At 50.1% G+C, this 13,606-nt stretch overlaps 1 long non-coding RNA gene across 1 annotated transcript; it reads left to right on the top strand.

Moving 5' to 3' along the window:
• Window positions 1-6,476: 6,476 nt before the first annotated feature.
• Window positions 6,477-7,158, top strand: LOC133254463 (uncharacterized). The gene is made up of 2 exons (XR_009738677.1): window positions 6,477-6,823; window positions 7,007-7,158. It is a non-coding gene; the product is annotated as an uncharacterized LOC133254463 (long non-coding RNA).
• Window positions 7,159-13,606: the final 6,448 nt, after the last annotated feature.

Genomic DNA, 13,606 nt, shown 5'->3' with positions numbered 1-13,606 from the left:
TTCAGGTGCTGACCTTACACCTTTGCCCAAATGACTTGCAAACACATGTGGTTATAAATATCAGTATCAGACTGAGTTAGTCTCCCCGTGGACATGTACTTATTTACTCATGTTTTGCAAACTAAACATCTCCTCCCATGTGGACCCCTCCATTCTATCACCAGCTTTGAGTTATTCATCCAACTAGCATTTGCTGAGCTCCTCCAAGGCGTCGGGCTCTTAGCTCGTGTGCTAATTCTCTGCTTTCTGTCTTCCTTTTCAACCCTCAGAAGTCCTTCTTACCACTGTGCTCCGAGGTGCCCGCACAAAATATAATATCCCATGACAGATGTCTTTCCATGTGTAACCAAAGTGGCCCTGGCCTTTGTGCGGCTGTATCCCTTTCTAAACTCGTCCCGACACAACGCCTGGTCTCACCTCTCACACATTTTTGCCACTTTCTGGCACACGTTGTGAGGTGCTGTCATAGATCTAAGTTGATTTTTTTTGGCCGCTTTATTTGTGAGCTTTGGATCCATTCACGTGTTTCTCCTCCCCACGATTTGAATTGCGTCCCTGGTGGGAAGTCAGATGCTTGCTTTTCAATCCCTTTTCCTTCTGCTAACAAAAATGCTAAGGAAAGGTTAGCCGCGCTTGGAAAAGAGGCTCAATGACATTCTAATAAAGTGACCACTTAGATAGTCTTGTTTTAAATGACAAACTCTTCCTTTGAAAAAATTTAGAGCTGAATGAGATCTGAGAATTCTCACTCAGTCTAAGCTCCTATGGGGAGTGTGTGTTGAGTCAGGTTTAGAATCTGGGCCTCTGGACTCAATTCAGTGGGGCAGGGGGGAGGTTCCTTTAAATATTATCTGTTCTTTTTTTTAATCAAAAATATATATGCAGGAGGGTGGGAAGGAGGTTTGAGAAGGAAGGGACATATGGACACATATAGCTGATTCATGTCCTTGTACAGCAAAAATTAACACAACACTGTAAAGCAATTATACTCCAATAAAAATAGATGTAAAATAAAGAACAGAAGGTAAACCGAAGACCACGCCGATCAAGCACGTTTCCAGCACCCTGTGGCCCCTAAATGTGCGATTCTTCCCAGACACCTTGAACCTCTGAGGAGCGAGCCTCAATTCCCAGGGATCCCGCCAGCTCACCCTGGTTCAGCTGTCCTCCGAGCCCGACAGAACCCAGGTCTCTCTTCCCAGCATGCTAATCTCTCGTGATCACAGTGGGTCTGCTGTGGTTTGTCACTGGCAGCCAGGCCCGCTAATGTTGCCTGAGTCTGTTTGAATGTCTCTCTTGATGGGGATTATGTTTTATTTTTAGACAGCTCTCATTGTTAGAAAGTTTTCCTGCTAATCGCACAAAACTCTGCGTTCCTCTGCTGTGCTCACCGGGGTCCATTTTGCTCTGTGACCTGTGAGCACACAGTGCGCCGGGGCTGAGCCACAGGCAGACTTTGACCTGGGCAGTCTTTCCTGGCCTCTCTTCCTCCTGGTCCTAGCTCTGGCTCTCCTGCCCTCCTACCTCCCTTGCTCCGACTCCACTTTCAGTTCTGCACTGAAGCTTTGTCATGAGCGACCCAGTGGGGCGGTCCTTCCAGCTTCTTCTAGACCCATCCTCCAGGACATGACCTCCAGCGTGGAACCCTGGCATCCTGGAGCTCCAGGGTGCTGAGTGTGCTGTCCCCCAGGTCACAGCGTGTGGGGTGGACGGCCCGCCCCAACCCTCGCTTGGTCTCAGCCGTTTGGGAGCGATCCTCAGATGCGCAGGTCTCAGTTCTGTCCCCTGGAGTGGCCCCGGGTACATCTAATCCCTGGTAGTATTTTAGGAACATGACCCCATGCCTCTTGTTCGCTCTCCCGGGCACTCTTGCAGAGGGTGGGTAGAAGTGCCTGCATGTGTAGAGGCCTGTGCGGGGCCCTGAGCCACTTCCCTGCCCTAGCTGGAACAGGCTATTTCAGCGGTGCCGGCTCTAGCCATGGGCTTTGTTCAGCTGCACGTCCACACCCCGGGCTTGCGGTCAACCGAACACGTCCACGCCGTCCCCTGTCCTACGAACGGCTGTTTAGCCTGGTCCCTGCTATTCTTGAGTCACCTGTTTCCAAACCCTCGTGCACTCTGTTCATTCCTATTTTGCTTGGATTCCTTATTCTGGCACCTGATGTCTTTTTGAATCTTGACTCTTTCACGGACCTTTACATTTCCCAGCTTTCGCTATGCACGGAGTTTAATACGTGAAGATTCTGTGCTTCAAAAGCATAGATGAAAGTGTGCGGTCGGGGTGTGGGCTCAGAGCTCTGAAGCAGCTTCGCACGTGCACTGGGATCAAGCAGAGAAGTGGTGGGTGGCAGGAGCCAGGTTTCCCGGGCGGGGATGGGAGGTTGTGGACACATGGAGTGGAGGTGGGGCTAGATTAGGGCCAGAGACCTCGGGGTGAACTCAGGTGCAGCCTAGCACAGATGCTAAGGGATGGATTCGGAAGCACTGATAGACTTGTGTGGACACACGAGCTAGCATCCATACACACATTTCCCAGCTCTGTTAGTTGAGGGGGGCCCAGACGCAGGGACATTCCAGGAGCAGAAAGCCCACGCTGGGTCCACGACTTGGTTTCGAAATGCAGTTCTCTGATAAAAGGCACCCGGGCTCTTGGGAGAAAGGGCTCGTTCCAGGACTAGGTCAGGGAAAACGGAAGACAAGCCTGAGCCACGTTGTAGCAGCAGAAAGTGAGGAAGTGCTTCCTTCACCAGAAGTCAGGAGCACGTCAAAGGGACACACGCGTCAACTCAAGGCCACCCCAAAGCTCTGGAATAGCCAGAGTTGTCCCGATGGGAGCAAAAGCGAATAGCACAGTACTGCGTTATAACGCAAAGTCCAAAATGCACCTGCCTGAGTCCATGTGGACATAAAGAAACCACTGAATAAATACAGAGACGGGAGGCAAGGGATGAGCATCCTTACAGACCAGCTCCAAATAATTTACACAGACACCCCCAGCCCAGCCCTCTGGACTTGGTGACTTGTTTACAAAGAAGGAGTTCTGGAGGAGGGGGCGATGACAAGCATTCCCGGGGTTAGGTGATTGCGTTCCTGTCATCATTTACACATCAGGGAGGCAGTGCGCGCTCTGGATACGCTGTGCTGAGAACGGCCCTTCACCTCTGTGGTCTCTCCCCCCTCCCCAAATCCATTAACTGTGGTCTATTCATGAAGAAACATCAGAAAAAGCAAATGGAGGGACTCTGCAGAATAGCTGACCAGCGATGCTCAAAACTGTCAAGCCATCAGAAATATGGAAAGACTGGGGACTGTCATGGAGCATAGGAGGCTGGGGAAAGATGACAACCAAATTTAGTACCTATGCAAGTTTTCTGTATCTAAAATGCCTTCTCCTCCAAATGATTAAAAATAAAAATAAGGAAAGGCACATACATAACTTTAAAATGATGTTCAACAGGCAAGCACAAGAGATCTGATATTCTGTTAGTGACCGCTTGCTGGATGGTGTTGATCCAACATCATCTACTGGCATCCGGCTGATCACAGAGCTCCCTTCTTGTGGGCATGATGGCCCCCACCCCCGACTGGACTTTACCCAGTCAACGAAGCTGGGACTTTACCCCATGGTATGTGGGTGTGGCAAGCTCCAGAACTCCACACTTCCAAGGCTGTGGCTTTCCACTGTGCTTATTCAGACGAAGACCAGCCGTGATTTTGCCCTTAATTACCATCCTCACGGATGTCCCCTCCTACCTAAGGCACAATGGGGGCTCCACCCAACTGCGCTACATCCTCCTTGGCTCCGCCCACCCCGAGATGCGGTCACCGCCCCCTCTTCCCTGCTTGTCTGAGGCTGTGTGTGCTCCCGGGTGTGCCTGCCCGCCTCCCTCCCAGACACTGACCCACGTTCCTCCCACACCTCATTACACTCCCTGAAGAAGCTTTGGAAACTTCAGGGACTCGGGGCTCCAAGACATTCCAGCTATTTCAGCAACTCCTTGACATTTATGAACAGCGATAAAGAACATATGTGTTCCTCTGTTTCTGCCATTCTTGTTTTTGGGACTTGATTGGAACGTAAGCTCTTTGGGTTCAGGGTCTTTTTAAGGACATCATGTTTTATTTATATATATATGGGTTTGGCCGGGAGAAATATCAGTAACCTCAGATATGCAGATGACACCACCCTTATGGCAGAAAGTGAAGAGGAACTCAAAAGCCTCTTGATGAAAGTGAAAGTGGAGAGTGAAAAAATTGGCTTAAAGCTCAACATTCAGAAAACGAAGATCATGGCATCCGGTCCCATCACTTCATGGAAATAGATGGGGAAACAGTGGAAACAGTGTCAGATTTTATTTTTCTGGGCTCCAGGATCACTGCAGATGGTGACTGCAGCCATGAAATTAAAAGATGCTTACTCCTTGGAAGGAAAGTTATGACCAACCTAGACAGCATATTCAAAAGCAGAGACATTACTTTGCCAACAAAGGTCCGTCTAGTGAAGGCTATGGTTTTTCCTGTGGTCATGTATGGATGTGAGAGTTGGACTGTGAAAAAGGCTGAGCACCGAAGAATTGATGCTTTTGAACTGTGGTGTTGGAGAAGACTCTTGAGAGTCCCTTGGACTGCAAGGAGATCCAACCAGTCCATTCTGAAGGAGATCAGCCCTGGGATTTCTTTGGAAGGAATAATGCTAAAGCTGAAACTCCAGTACTTTGGTCACCTCATGCGAAGAGTTGACTCATTGGAAAAGACTCTGAAGCTGGGAGGGATTGGGGGCAAGAGGAGAAGGGGACGACAGAGGATGAGATGGCTGGATGGCATCACTGACTCGATGGACGTGAGTCTGAGTGAACTCCGGGAGTTGGTGATGGACAGGGAGGCCTGGCGTGCTGCGATTCATGGGGTTGCAAAGAGTCAGACACGACTGAGCGACTGATCTGATCTGATCTGAAAGCGTTATTTGGGCAAATTTTCCCCTCTATGTTGCTTGGTGAAGTATTGATTGACATGTGAGTGTCTAATAAGGAGCAATGTTTGTTTCTTCAGTTTGTCTTTGTATGGGTAACAGTTTCAAGCACCCCCTCCAACCCGCCCCTTCCCTACAACAGGAACCCGTGTTGTTTGCATCTTCGTTGAAGCTTATCCTCCACCGTGTGGCTTCTGTCTCACTGTCTCATCCAAGGTCTCATCCGCCAACCTGAGGTTTACCTAAGTGGATTTGAATCCACTGTGCAAACAGAAATCCATAAAGCCCCTCACGAGAGGCCTTGCTGAAGAGCGTAAGACACAGCGTCTACACCGCTGCCTGGCCTGTGAGCTCCCTAATGCTCTCAGAGAAGTTTTTTAAGTTCCCGAGCAGAGATTGTCCTCAGAAAGCCCAACCCCCGCTTCAAAACCCTGCTCTTCTCAGATGTCAGCTTTGAAAGAAATTGTCATAGCATTTCCGTTTCTTTCTTGATCGCGCTCACCCAGCTCCCCCGGCCCTCAGCACGCATCGGTCTCTCTCTGATTTACCCAGGGCCATCTTCAGAACCCGCTCCCCTTTCTTATTTCAACATCGCCCCCGTTGGTGCTTTCCTTTCCGAGCGTTCACATGAGAGAGTCATGGTGTTTCTCAATCCTCCGGGAGCCCACGATGGGGCAGGGATGGGGGAGGGATGTAAGGAGGAAAGCACCCGGGTCTCACTGGACGGCCTGGGGTCCTGGCTGCTGTGACAGCGAACCCCTGTGGGTGCGTGGCTAGGGTGTGACAGTGCGTGTTGATGGTGTGCATGTGCTCGTGTGTGTGCCTACATTTGTGAGTGTGTATGTGTGTAAGGCAGTGTGAGTGGATGTGTGTGCCTGTGTGCCAGTCCATGTATGTATGTGTGTGTGAAACAGTCTCAGTGTGTGTGTGTGTGTGTGTGTGTGTGTAAAACAGGGTGTGTGTTGGCCTCTGTGTGTGTGTGTGACTGTGTGTGTATGTGTGTGAGATGGAGTGTGTGTGTATGTGTGTCTCTGTGTGAGGCAGTGTGAGTGTGTAAGACAGAGTGAGAGTGTGCATATTGGCCTATGCATGTGTATGTGTGTAAAGCAGTATATGTGTCTGTCCATGTATGTGTGAGTATGTGTGTGAGACAGTGTGAGTGTGTGTGTAAGACACAGTGTGTGTGCAGGCCTATGCTTGTGTATGAGGCAGTGTGTGTCTGTTCACATACATATGTGTATGAGACAGTGTGTGTGTCAGCCTATGTGTTTGTGTGTGTGTCTGTCTGTGTGCCTGTCCGTGTACGTGTGTGTATGTGAGATAATGTGAGCGTGTGTGTGGAGAGGATCAGACACCAGCTTTGGGGAGGCCGGGTCCAGTCGGCTGGGACCAGAGGTCTCAAGAGGCCTGTGGTGAGCAGGCTGGTTGGGGGGCTGGGGGCAGGTAGGGAGGTGGGGGGGTGGGGGGGTGGGGAGGTGGGGGGCTGGGGGCAGGTAGGGAGGTGGGGGGGTGGGGAGGTGAGGGGGTGTGGGGGGGTAGGGGGTGAGGAGGGCCCCGGAGCGTCCTGAGGTGCAGACTTCCTCCCCCCGCCCCGCGGCCGCTGCAGGGAACCGCTGCACACAGACCCCCCCTCCAGTGGTCAGGAATCTGGTCTCCATGTGTCCACATTCTGCTCTTCGCCACCCTCCAACCCTGCCTGGAGCCCTGACTTTCTCACGTGTGAAATGGGGCTACTACCAACTGCAGATTGGACACAAGCCACAGGACTGGATGAGACGGAAAATGCCTGGCACGGGGCTTTGCTGGGGAGAAGCGCTTTACCATCAGCGAGAGCTGCTCTCTACAGAGCTCTCGGTGTGTATCACCTCTTTGCATCACGTATACAATGTCTGTAACTGCAAATCAGTGCCTGTCTCTATTTTTCTTCAAAATTGAAGAAATGATATTTTATTGAGATATAATTGATGTTTAAAAAATTTTTACTGAAGTACAGTTCATTTAAAAGCATATCGTTTTTAACTTTCCGCTCGCTCGTAGGTGGTCCTGGTGTGTTGGAAATGTTCAGCCTTGTGCAGACCTGACCTCTGTGCTCCCTGTGCTAAAACACTGTTTTGATCGACCTCTGGACGCCTTGACTTATTGGCTTTGAATTGATCTATTGATTTAATAAAAGTCATTTTTCATGGTCACTGGATCTGGATAAAGAGTCAGTTTAGCTCCGGTTTGGCCAACGTCATCAATAATAGATGTTTTGCTGATTCTGTTGGGTGATTCATTTCCATGGCATAAACACAGGAAACCTCTGTCAATGTCACGGCACCGGTATCTGTGCACAGAACCAGAGCCCCCGCCCCGTCCAGCGGATCCCGTCCACCCGCGCTCTTCATGTTTGGGAGTAGCTACTTCTCATCGCTTCATCTCAGGAAGGGCCCCCAACCAACCACTCTCCTGAGGGCAGAGGCCTGCGGGGCTGGGGTCAGTGGAGCCCAGGGCGATGTGGCCACCCTCCCTGCCTGCAGCTCCTTCCACGCCCCTCGGCCCAGTGACCGGCTGAGTAAGCGCCCTTCTGGCAGGCCAGCACCTCATTGAGAAACAGTGGAAATGAGGTCATCAGCAGTGGAGATTCACTTCCTCTGTACATTTGCAGCCAAGCAGGAAAAAAAGAAAAGAGCTACACGTTAAGCCCGAGGGTGTCGGAAGGCCATCATGATTTTTGTTCTTGCTAACAAAGCCCAGAGCGCACGTGCCTCACAGATGTGCAGAGCGACACAGATGCACACACCAGGCGCAGGACACCTGCTGTCCTAGCTCTGTCCACCCGGAATCCACTGTCCAGCCAGGTTCCCGGAAGTATGGCCACGAGGAGACAATGCCTCCGGGTCTCAGGTCCAGGAGCTGGTGGAATTTTGTGCTTCTAAAGCCTTTAGTCCCAAATCTCAAGGGTTTGTTTTTGTTTTTTTTTTTTAACTTTTTATTTTATATTAGAGTAGAACCAAGTAAAGTCTGCAGGAGGGCATGGCAACCCACTTTGGTATTCTGGCCTGGGGAATTCAATGCACTGAGCAGCCTCATGGGCTACAGTCCATAGGGTCGCAGAGAGTCAGACAGGACTGCAGCGACTGAGCAGGCATGGCCAATTAACAAGGTTGTCATAGTTTCAGGCAGACAAAAAGCGACTCAACCGTACATACACATCTATCCAGTCTTCCCTAAACCCCCCTCCCTTCCAGGCTGCCACATAACACTGAGCAGAGTTCCCTGTGCTGCCCAGCAGGTCCTTGTTGGTCATCCATCTTGAATACAGCAGTGTGTACATGTCCATCCCAAACTCCTGAACTATCCCTTCCCCCTGTTCCTTCCCTCTTGGCAAACCCTAAGTCCATTCTCTAAGTCTGTACCACATCTCGAGGTTCTGTGCACAGCTCCTGCCAGGGGTGGCCGGGCTGGGAGCTTCATGCCAACGCGGCATGTACTTTGGGGAAATGAAAGTTGGCCTCCAAGAATCAAAAAATAGGAAATGAATCTAGCTGGCTGCGTGGGTTCTTCACCCCTTCACAGCCTGGGTGCTGCCCCCGGGCACCGTCTAGACCCTCCCGTGCGGCTGCGAGACCAGTCGTCCTGTGTCTGGCACGTGTTTTCCGTGAGGCAGACCGGTGTCTGGGAACCACAGCCAGGAAACACACGAACGAGGGTCTGATTTCCCTCCTGGCCCCCAGCACTGAACGGTTTCAGCTGAAAGGAAGAACGGCACTTTCTTTCTCATGACATTTTGAGGGTGAAAATGTCTCCTGGAGGCACTTCCTCACAAGGAGGATCTCCAGTCCTGAAATGCTGACCCACGTGAATCCCATTTAAAGCTCTCGCTGCCCCCAAAGTTCCTGTACTGACATCTTCTATTTCCCCCTTTCTCACAGCTCTAGTCTTCTCCATGGAAAAGAAAGCTACTTCTCTTAATAATTAATTACGGGAGCTATTTAAGGCATTTGGAGTTCTAATCAGAAACCTCAGCCTTATAACTTTTTACCAAAGTGAGCTCCATTATTAGTTGATTTCCACTGGTCTGAAACTTAAAGAAAACCTAATGAAATATTCCTCTGAGCCTGAATTTAAGCTCCGTAACAATTTTTGACTCTGCAAAAAAAAAAAAAAGTCCCTTAATAATTATATAGGGAGTTGCTAATAGTTCACACCCTCACATTCCTGAAATTCCTATGCAAATTACATAAACGAAGCCCAAGTGCAGTTGCAGAATTGAATATGCAGGCTTTATTATCACGCTTGTCTCCCCTGGACTCAGGGAAGACTCTGGTTCATTCTTGCTTCAGAGATTCTGACTATGGCCATGTTTCCAATCCCAGGATGGAGAGTGTATGGTTAGCTGTTTTGTGTCCAACCCCCCGCCCTCCAAACCTCCACTTCCTCCAGCTCCCCAAACCCTTGAAATCTTCTGGAAGAAAAGTACAGGCTGAAATCTATTCTTGAAGATGCTTAAAAAGGGTCAAGAGTTCTGGTTCATGAGATGTTTCTTAGATGTCTTACCTTTGTTTTGCAACATATTTGGGTATAGGATTGTGTCTAATTTTCACTCAGAGGGTGTTACAGAGAAGGAAAGCAAAGAGGTGAACTGAAATTTGTTTATTTTAATTAGAAAAAGATTCTTCATTTTCCAAGGCTTTGCCACAGCAGTGAATTTAATAGTATATAATTAACTCTAATGCGCTTATGATTTGATTTGCAAAAATTCTTTCAAGGTAGATATTTTTGGGGAAAAGGGAAGTACAGGATTCCAGCCCGACCCTGGGCTTTGATTCTGATGATCCGCATGGTGGGAGGGATGAGGGGTACTGGTGAAGGCTGGCTGACACAAAGACTGGACCATGCCCTGTGTGGAACTCCTTAGGGTGGCTGAGGGGTGGCCCCCCAGCAGGGGAGCTTGCAGGCACAGTGGCCCCCCAGCTTTGCCGAGTCTTCTCTGGGCTGCAGAGTTCAGAAGCAGGTTCATACATGAACATGAGGATAGCCTAGGAGAAGAGACAGGGCACTGGTGAATCAGCTTCTGTCTCACCTGAACATCTTAGCAAGTCTCAGTAGGCAGAGAGCTGGGAAGGACGGCTGAGGAGGTCATCTCAGAGGAGAGCAAAAAGGGAGGCACCATCGAAGGCTCACCACGGACCAAGGCCTCTTCTGCAACGTGGAAGCAGATGTTGTGAGCCCACCTGGGCTGGACGGCCGGACAACTGGTTGACTTCTAAAGGGGATCCGACAAGAGGCCAACTGGACGCAAGGCCGGGTGGAGGGCTTGCCTGGATGAAAGACACACCTGGGTTTGTTGGGAAAGAAAACTGGTCAATCTCTGTGACCTGCTTTCTCCGAATTTGCAAAATGTAGACACTTATGTCCTCCCTTCTTGGTCGCTGTGAGGATGTGACATTGCATGTGAGTGCCTCTTTGTGACCCCATGGACTGTAGCGTGCCAGGCTTCTCTGTCCACAGGATTCTCCAGGCAAGAATACTGCAGTGGGTTGCCATTTCCTCCTCCAGGGGATTTTCCTGACCCGGAGATCAAATGCACATTGGCAGGCAGGTTCTATACCACTGAACCACCTGGAAGTCCACTCAACACACGGGTCTGTCATTAAGGTGTGGTGGGTCCTGAAGAAGCTCCTCAATCAAAGTTATCGTTCCCACTGACCTACATCGATGAATGAAACTCCAGCCACCACTTGGTAGAGAGGTTGTGTCCTTTGAAGGCTCCTGTTTAAACACAAACCATACTCCAGGTGCTGGAGAGAAGGCACTGGGTAAGAAACCCACTCCCAGCTGGAAACACCTTTGTTTGAACTGAGATTATCAGGTTAACCAGTCGGTTAATGAGCAGGGCTCTGACAGTTGGAAAAATGGCAGATGGGTTTGGAGGGGTGGAGTGAGAATGGCGCTAGGGGACGAGGGAAGAATCCTGACGCCGGAGGGCTGACTGGCTGGCCGATGGCTTAGGGTATAGGGGGCCCAGAAGGGAGCTGGAATTGGAAGACGGTGGCTGGGGGAGGGCCCCAGTGGGGGAGGGGCTTAAGGAGTAAATTACCAAGAATTCAATGTTGTGAGACTCAGGATGCATTTATTTTTAAGTAGTAAATAGTTGCTTTCAACTGATACACTCAGTTCAGTTCAGTCCAGTCACTCAGTCTTGTCCGACTCTTTGTGATCCCATGGACTGCAGCACGCTAGGCCTCCCTGTCCATTACCAACTCCCAGAGTTTACTCAAACTCATGTCCATTGAGTTGGTGATGCCATCCAACCATCCCATCCCCTGTCGTCCCCTTTTCCTCCTGCCTTCAATCTTTCTCAGCATCAGAGTCTTTTCAAATGAATCAACTCTTTGCATGAGGTGACCTAAGTATTGGAGTTTCAGCTTCAGCATCAGTCCTTCCAATGAACACCCAGGACTGATTTCCTTTAGGATGGACTGGTTGGATCTCCTTGTAGTCCAAGGGACTCTCAAGAGTCTTCTCCAACACCACAGTTCAAAAGCATCAATTCTTCGGCACTCAGCTTTCTTTATAGTCCAGCTCTCTCATCCATACATGACTATTGGAAAAACCATAGCCTTGACTAGACGGACCTTTGTTGGCAAAGTAATGTCTCCTTTTTAGTATGCTATCTTGTTTGGTCATAACTTTTTTTCCAAGGAGCAAGATATGCTCAGTATACTGTTACTCAAACTCTGATGTTTCTCCAGGTGAAGAACCTTTAAATTTAAAGTGATGGGTCCACGTCTTAACCTGGAAAAAGTCCAACGTATATACTATCTGTGTCAAAGGACTCGGGAAACTTGAGGAAAAACAGCTTGGTAACTATTGCTGGGGTTGTGTGAAGGGAGGGCACTTACTTTTAATCTCTAGGGTATCATGGGAAAGGGTTTCTTCCTAACCCCTCAGCAGTGCCCTGAGACCCCTAAATACACTGTGCAGTGACGGAGGCCCTCAGGCTCAGAGCACGTGCTGTGTCCGCATCATGGGGACCACTCCTTATCCGACCTTCGAGCGTCTTCTTTCTGTACACGAGGGCTGTGCTGCGATGCCAAATTATCCTCTGAGGGGACACCCAATGAGTCTTCCCAATCAGAGGATCCATTTTTTTGTTGTTGTTGTAAAGGAAACTTCTTCCTGTGTCTCCTACTACTTCCTAAATGAGGGCTAACAAAAAAGCTGCCAGGTGACTTGAAACTGTCTTTCTCAAACCTCGGCCTTGTGACTTCGGGGGCGGATATTGCTCTGTTGAATGGGTTGGAGGGCTTCTGGGTCCACAGCATGCCTGGTACTAGCAGGACCCTCGCCAGCTGTGAGAGCCACAAATGCCTCCATCGGTCTCTCTGGGGTGGAGGGAAACTGCTCCTGGTTGACAACCCCTGACCTACAAAGGAGAAGTTATCACCTCGCGTGACAAGGGGTCCATCCGGAGAGAGCACAGAGGCTCACGGAAGCCCGCATGGTCCCCAGCTCCTTTTGAGCCTCACCCACCATTTCCACCCGCGGCTTTTATCCCGACCGCAGCAGGACGGCCATGTTACCCTGGGCTCAGGAAGGAAAGAGGTGACCGGTGAAGAGCTGCCCTGATCCTTCCAACAGCCCTCCCCAAGGAACTGTACTTGCACTTCCTTTGCTGGGTGTCACAGCCACTTCCAGATCAAGGGACTTGTGGAGAGAGAAGTAATTCTCACTGGCCATGTTGCCACTTCAGTCAGAAGCGAGGGTTCTGTCACTAAGCGTGAGGGGTTGAGTTGAGTACCCCGAGGCCCCCTTCGCTAAGTTAAGCCCTGAGCACTAAGGCCTCACTTGACCAAAGAGTCAACTCATCCTTTTCTTTTTTCATGTAAAACTGATTGAAAACAGACCCATCGCAGGTGCGTTGGTGTTCAGCTGCCAAGTTGTGTTGATTCTTTGCGACCCCATGGACTACAGCACACCAGGCCTCCCTGTCCCTCACTATCTCCAAGTTTGAAAAAGAAAGTGAAAGTCGCTCAGTCGTGTCCAACTCTTTGTGACCCCATGGACTATACAGTCCATGGAGTTCTCCAGACCAGAATACTGAAGTTTGTAGCTTTTCCTGTCTCTAAGGGATCTTCACAACCCAGGGATCGAACCCAGGTCTCCCGCATTGCATGACCACATTGGATTCTTTACCAGCTGAGCTATCGGGGAAGCCATCTCCAAGTTTGCCCGAGTTCAAATCCATTGAATTGATGATACCATCTAACCATCTAACCATCTCACCCTCTTCTCCTTTTGCCTTCGATCTTTCCCAGCATGAGGTCCTTGGGTGGTCCTTAATCTGACGTGGCCAGGGTCCTTATAAAAAAGAACATTTGGAAACAAAAGTCAAGTGAATATGGAGGCAGAGATCACAGTGACGATGCTATGAGCCCAGGTCACAAAGACAGCCGGCAAGCCACCTGGACCTTGGCCAGGGGCCTGGACCAGATGCTCCGACTCATTCACAGGACTAGGTCCATCAGGTGGCTCAGCTGGTAAAGAATCCTCATGCAATGTGGGAGACCTGGGTTCGATCTGGGGGTTTGGAAGATCCCCTGGACAAGGGAAAGGTTACCCACTCTAGTATTCTGGCCTGGAGAATTCCAT

The sequence above is a fragment of the Bos javanicus genome, chromosome 9 (genome assembly GCF_032452875.1).
Source record: "Bos javanicus breed banteng chromosome 9, ARS-OSU_banteng_1.0, whole genome shotgun sequence".
Lineage (NCBI taxonomy): Eukaryota > Metazoa > Chordata > Mammalia > Artiodactyla > Bovidae > Bos > Bos javanicus.
This window is presented reverse-complemented; position numbering and strand designations above follow the sequence as displayed.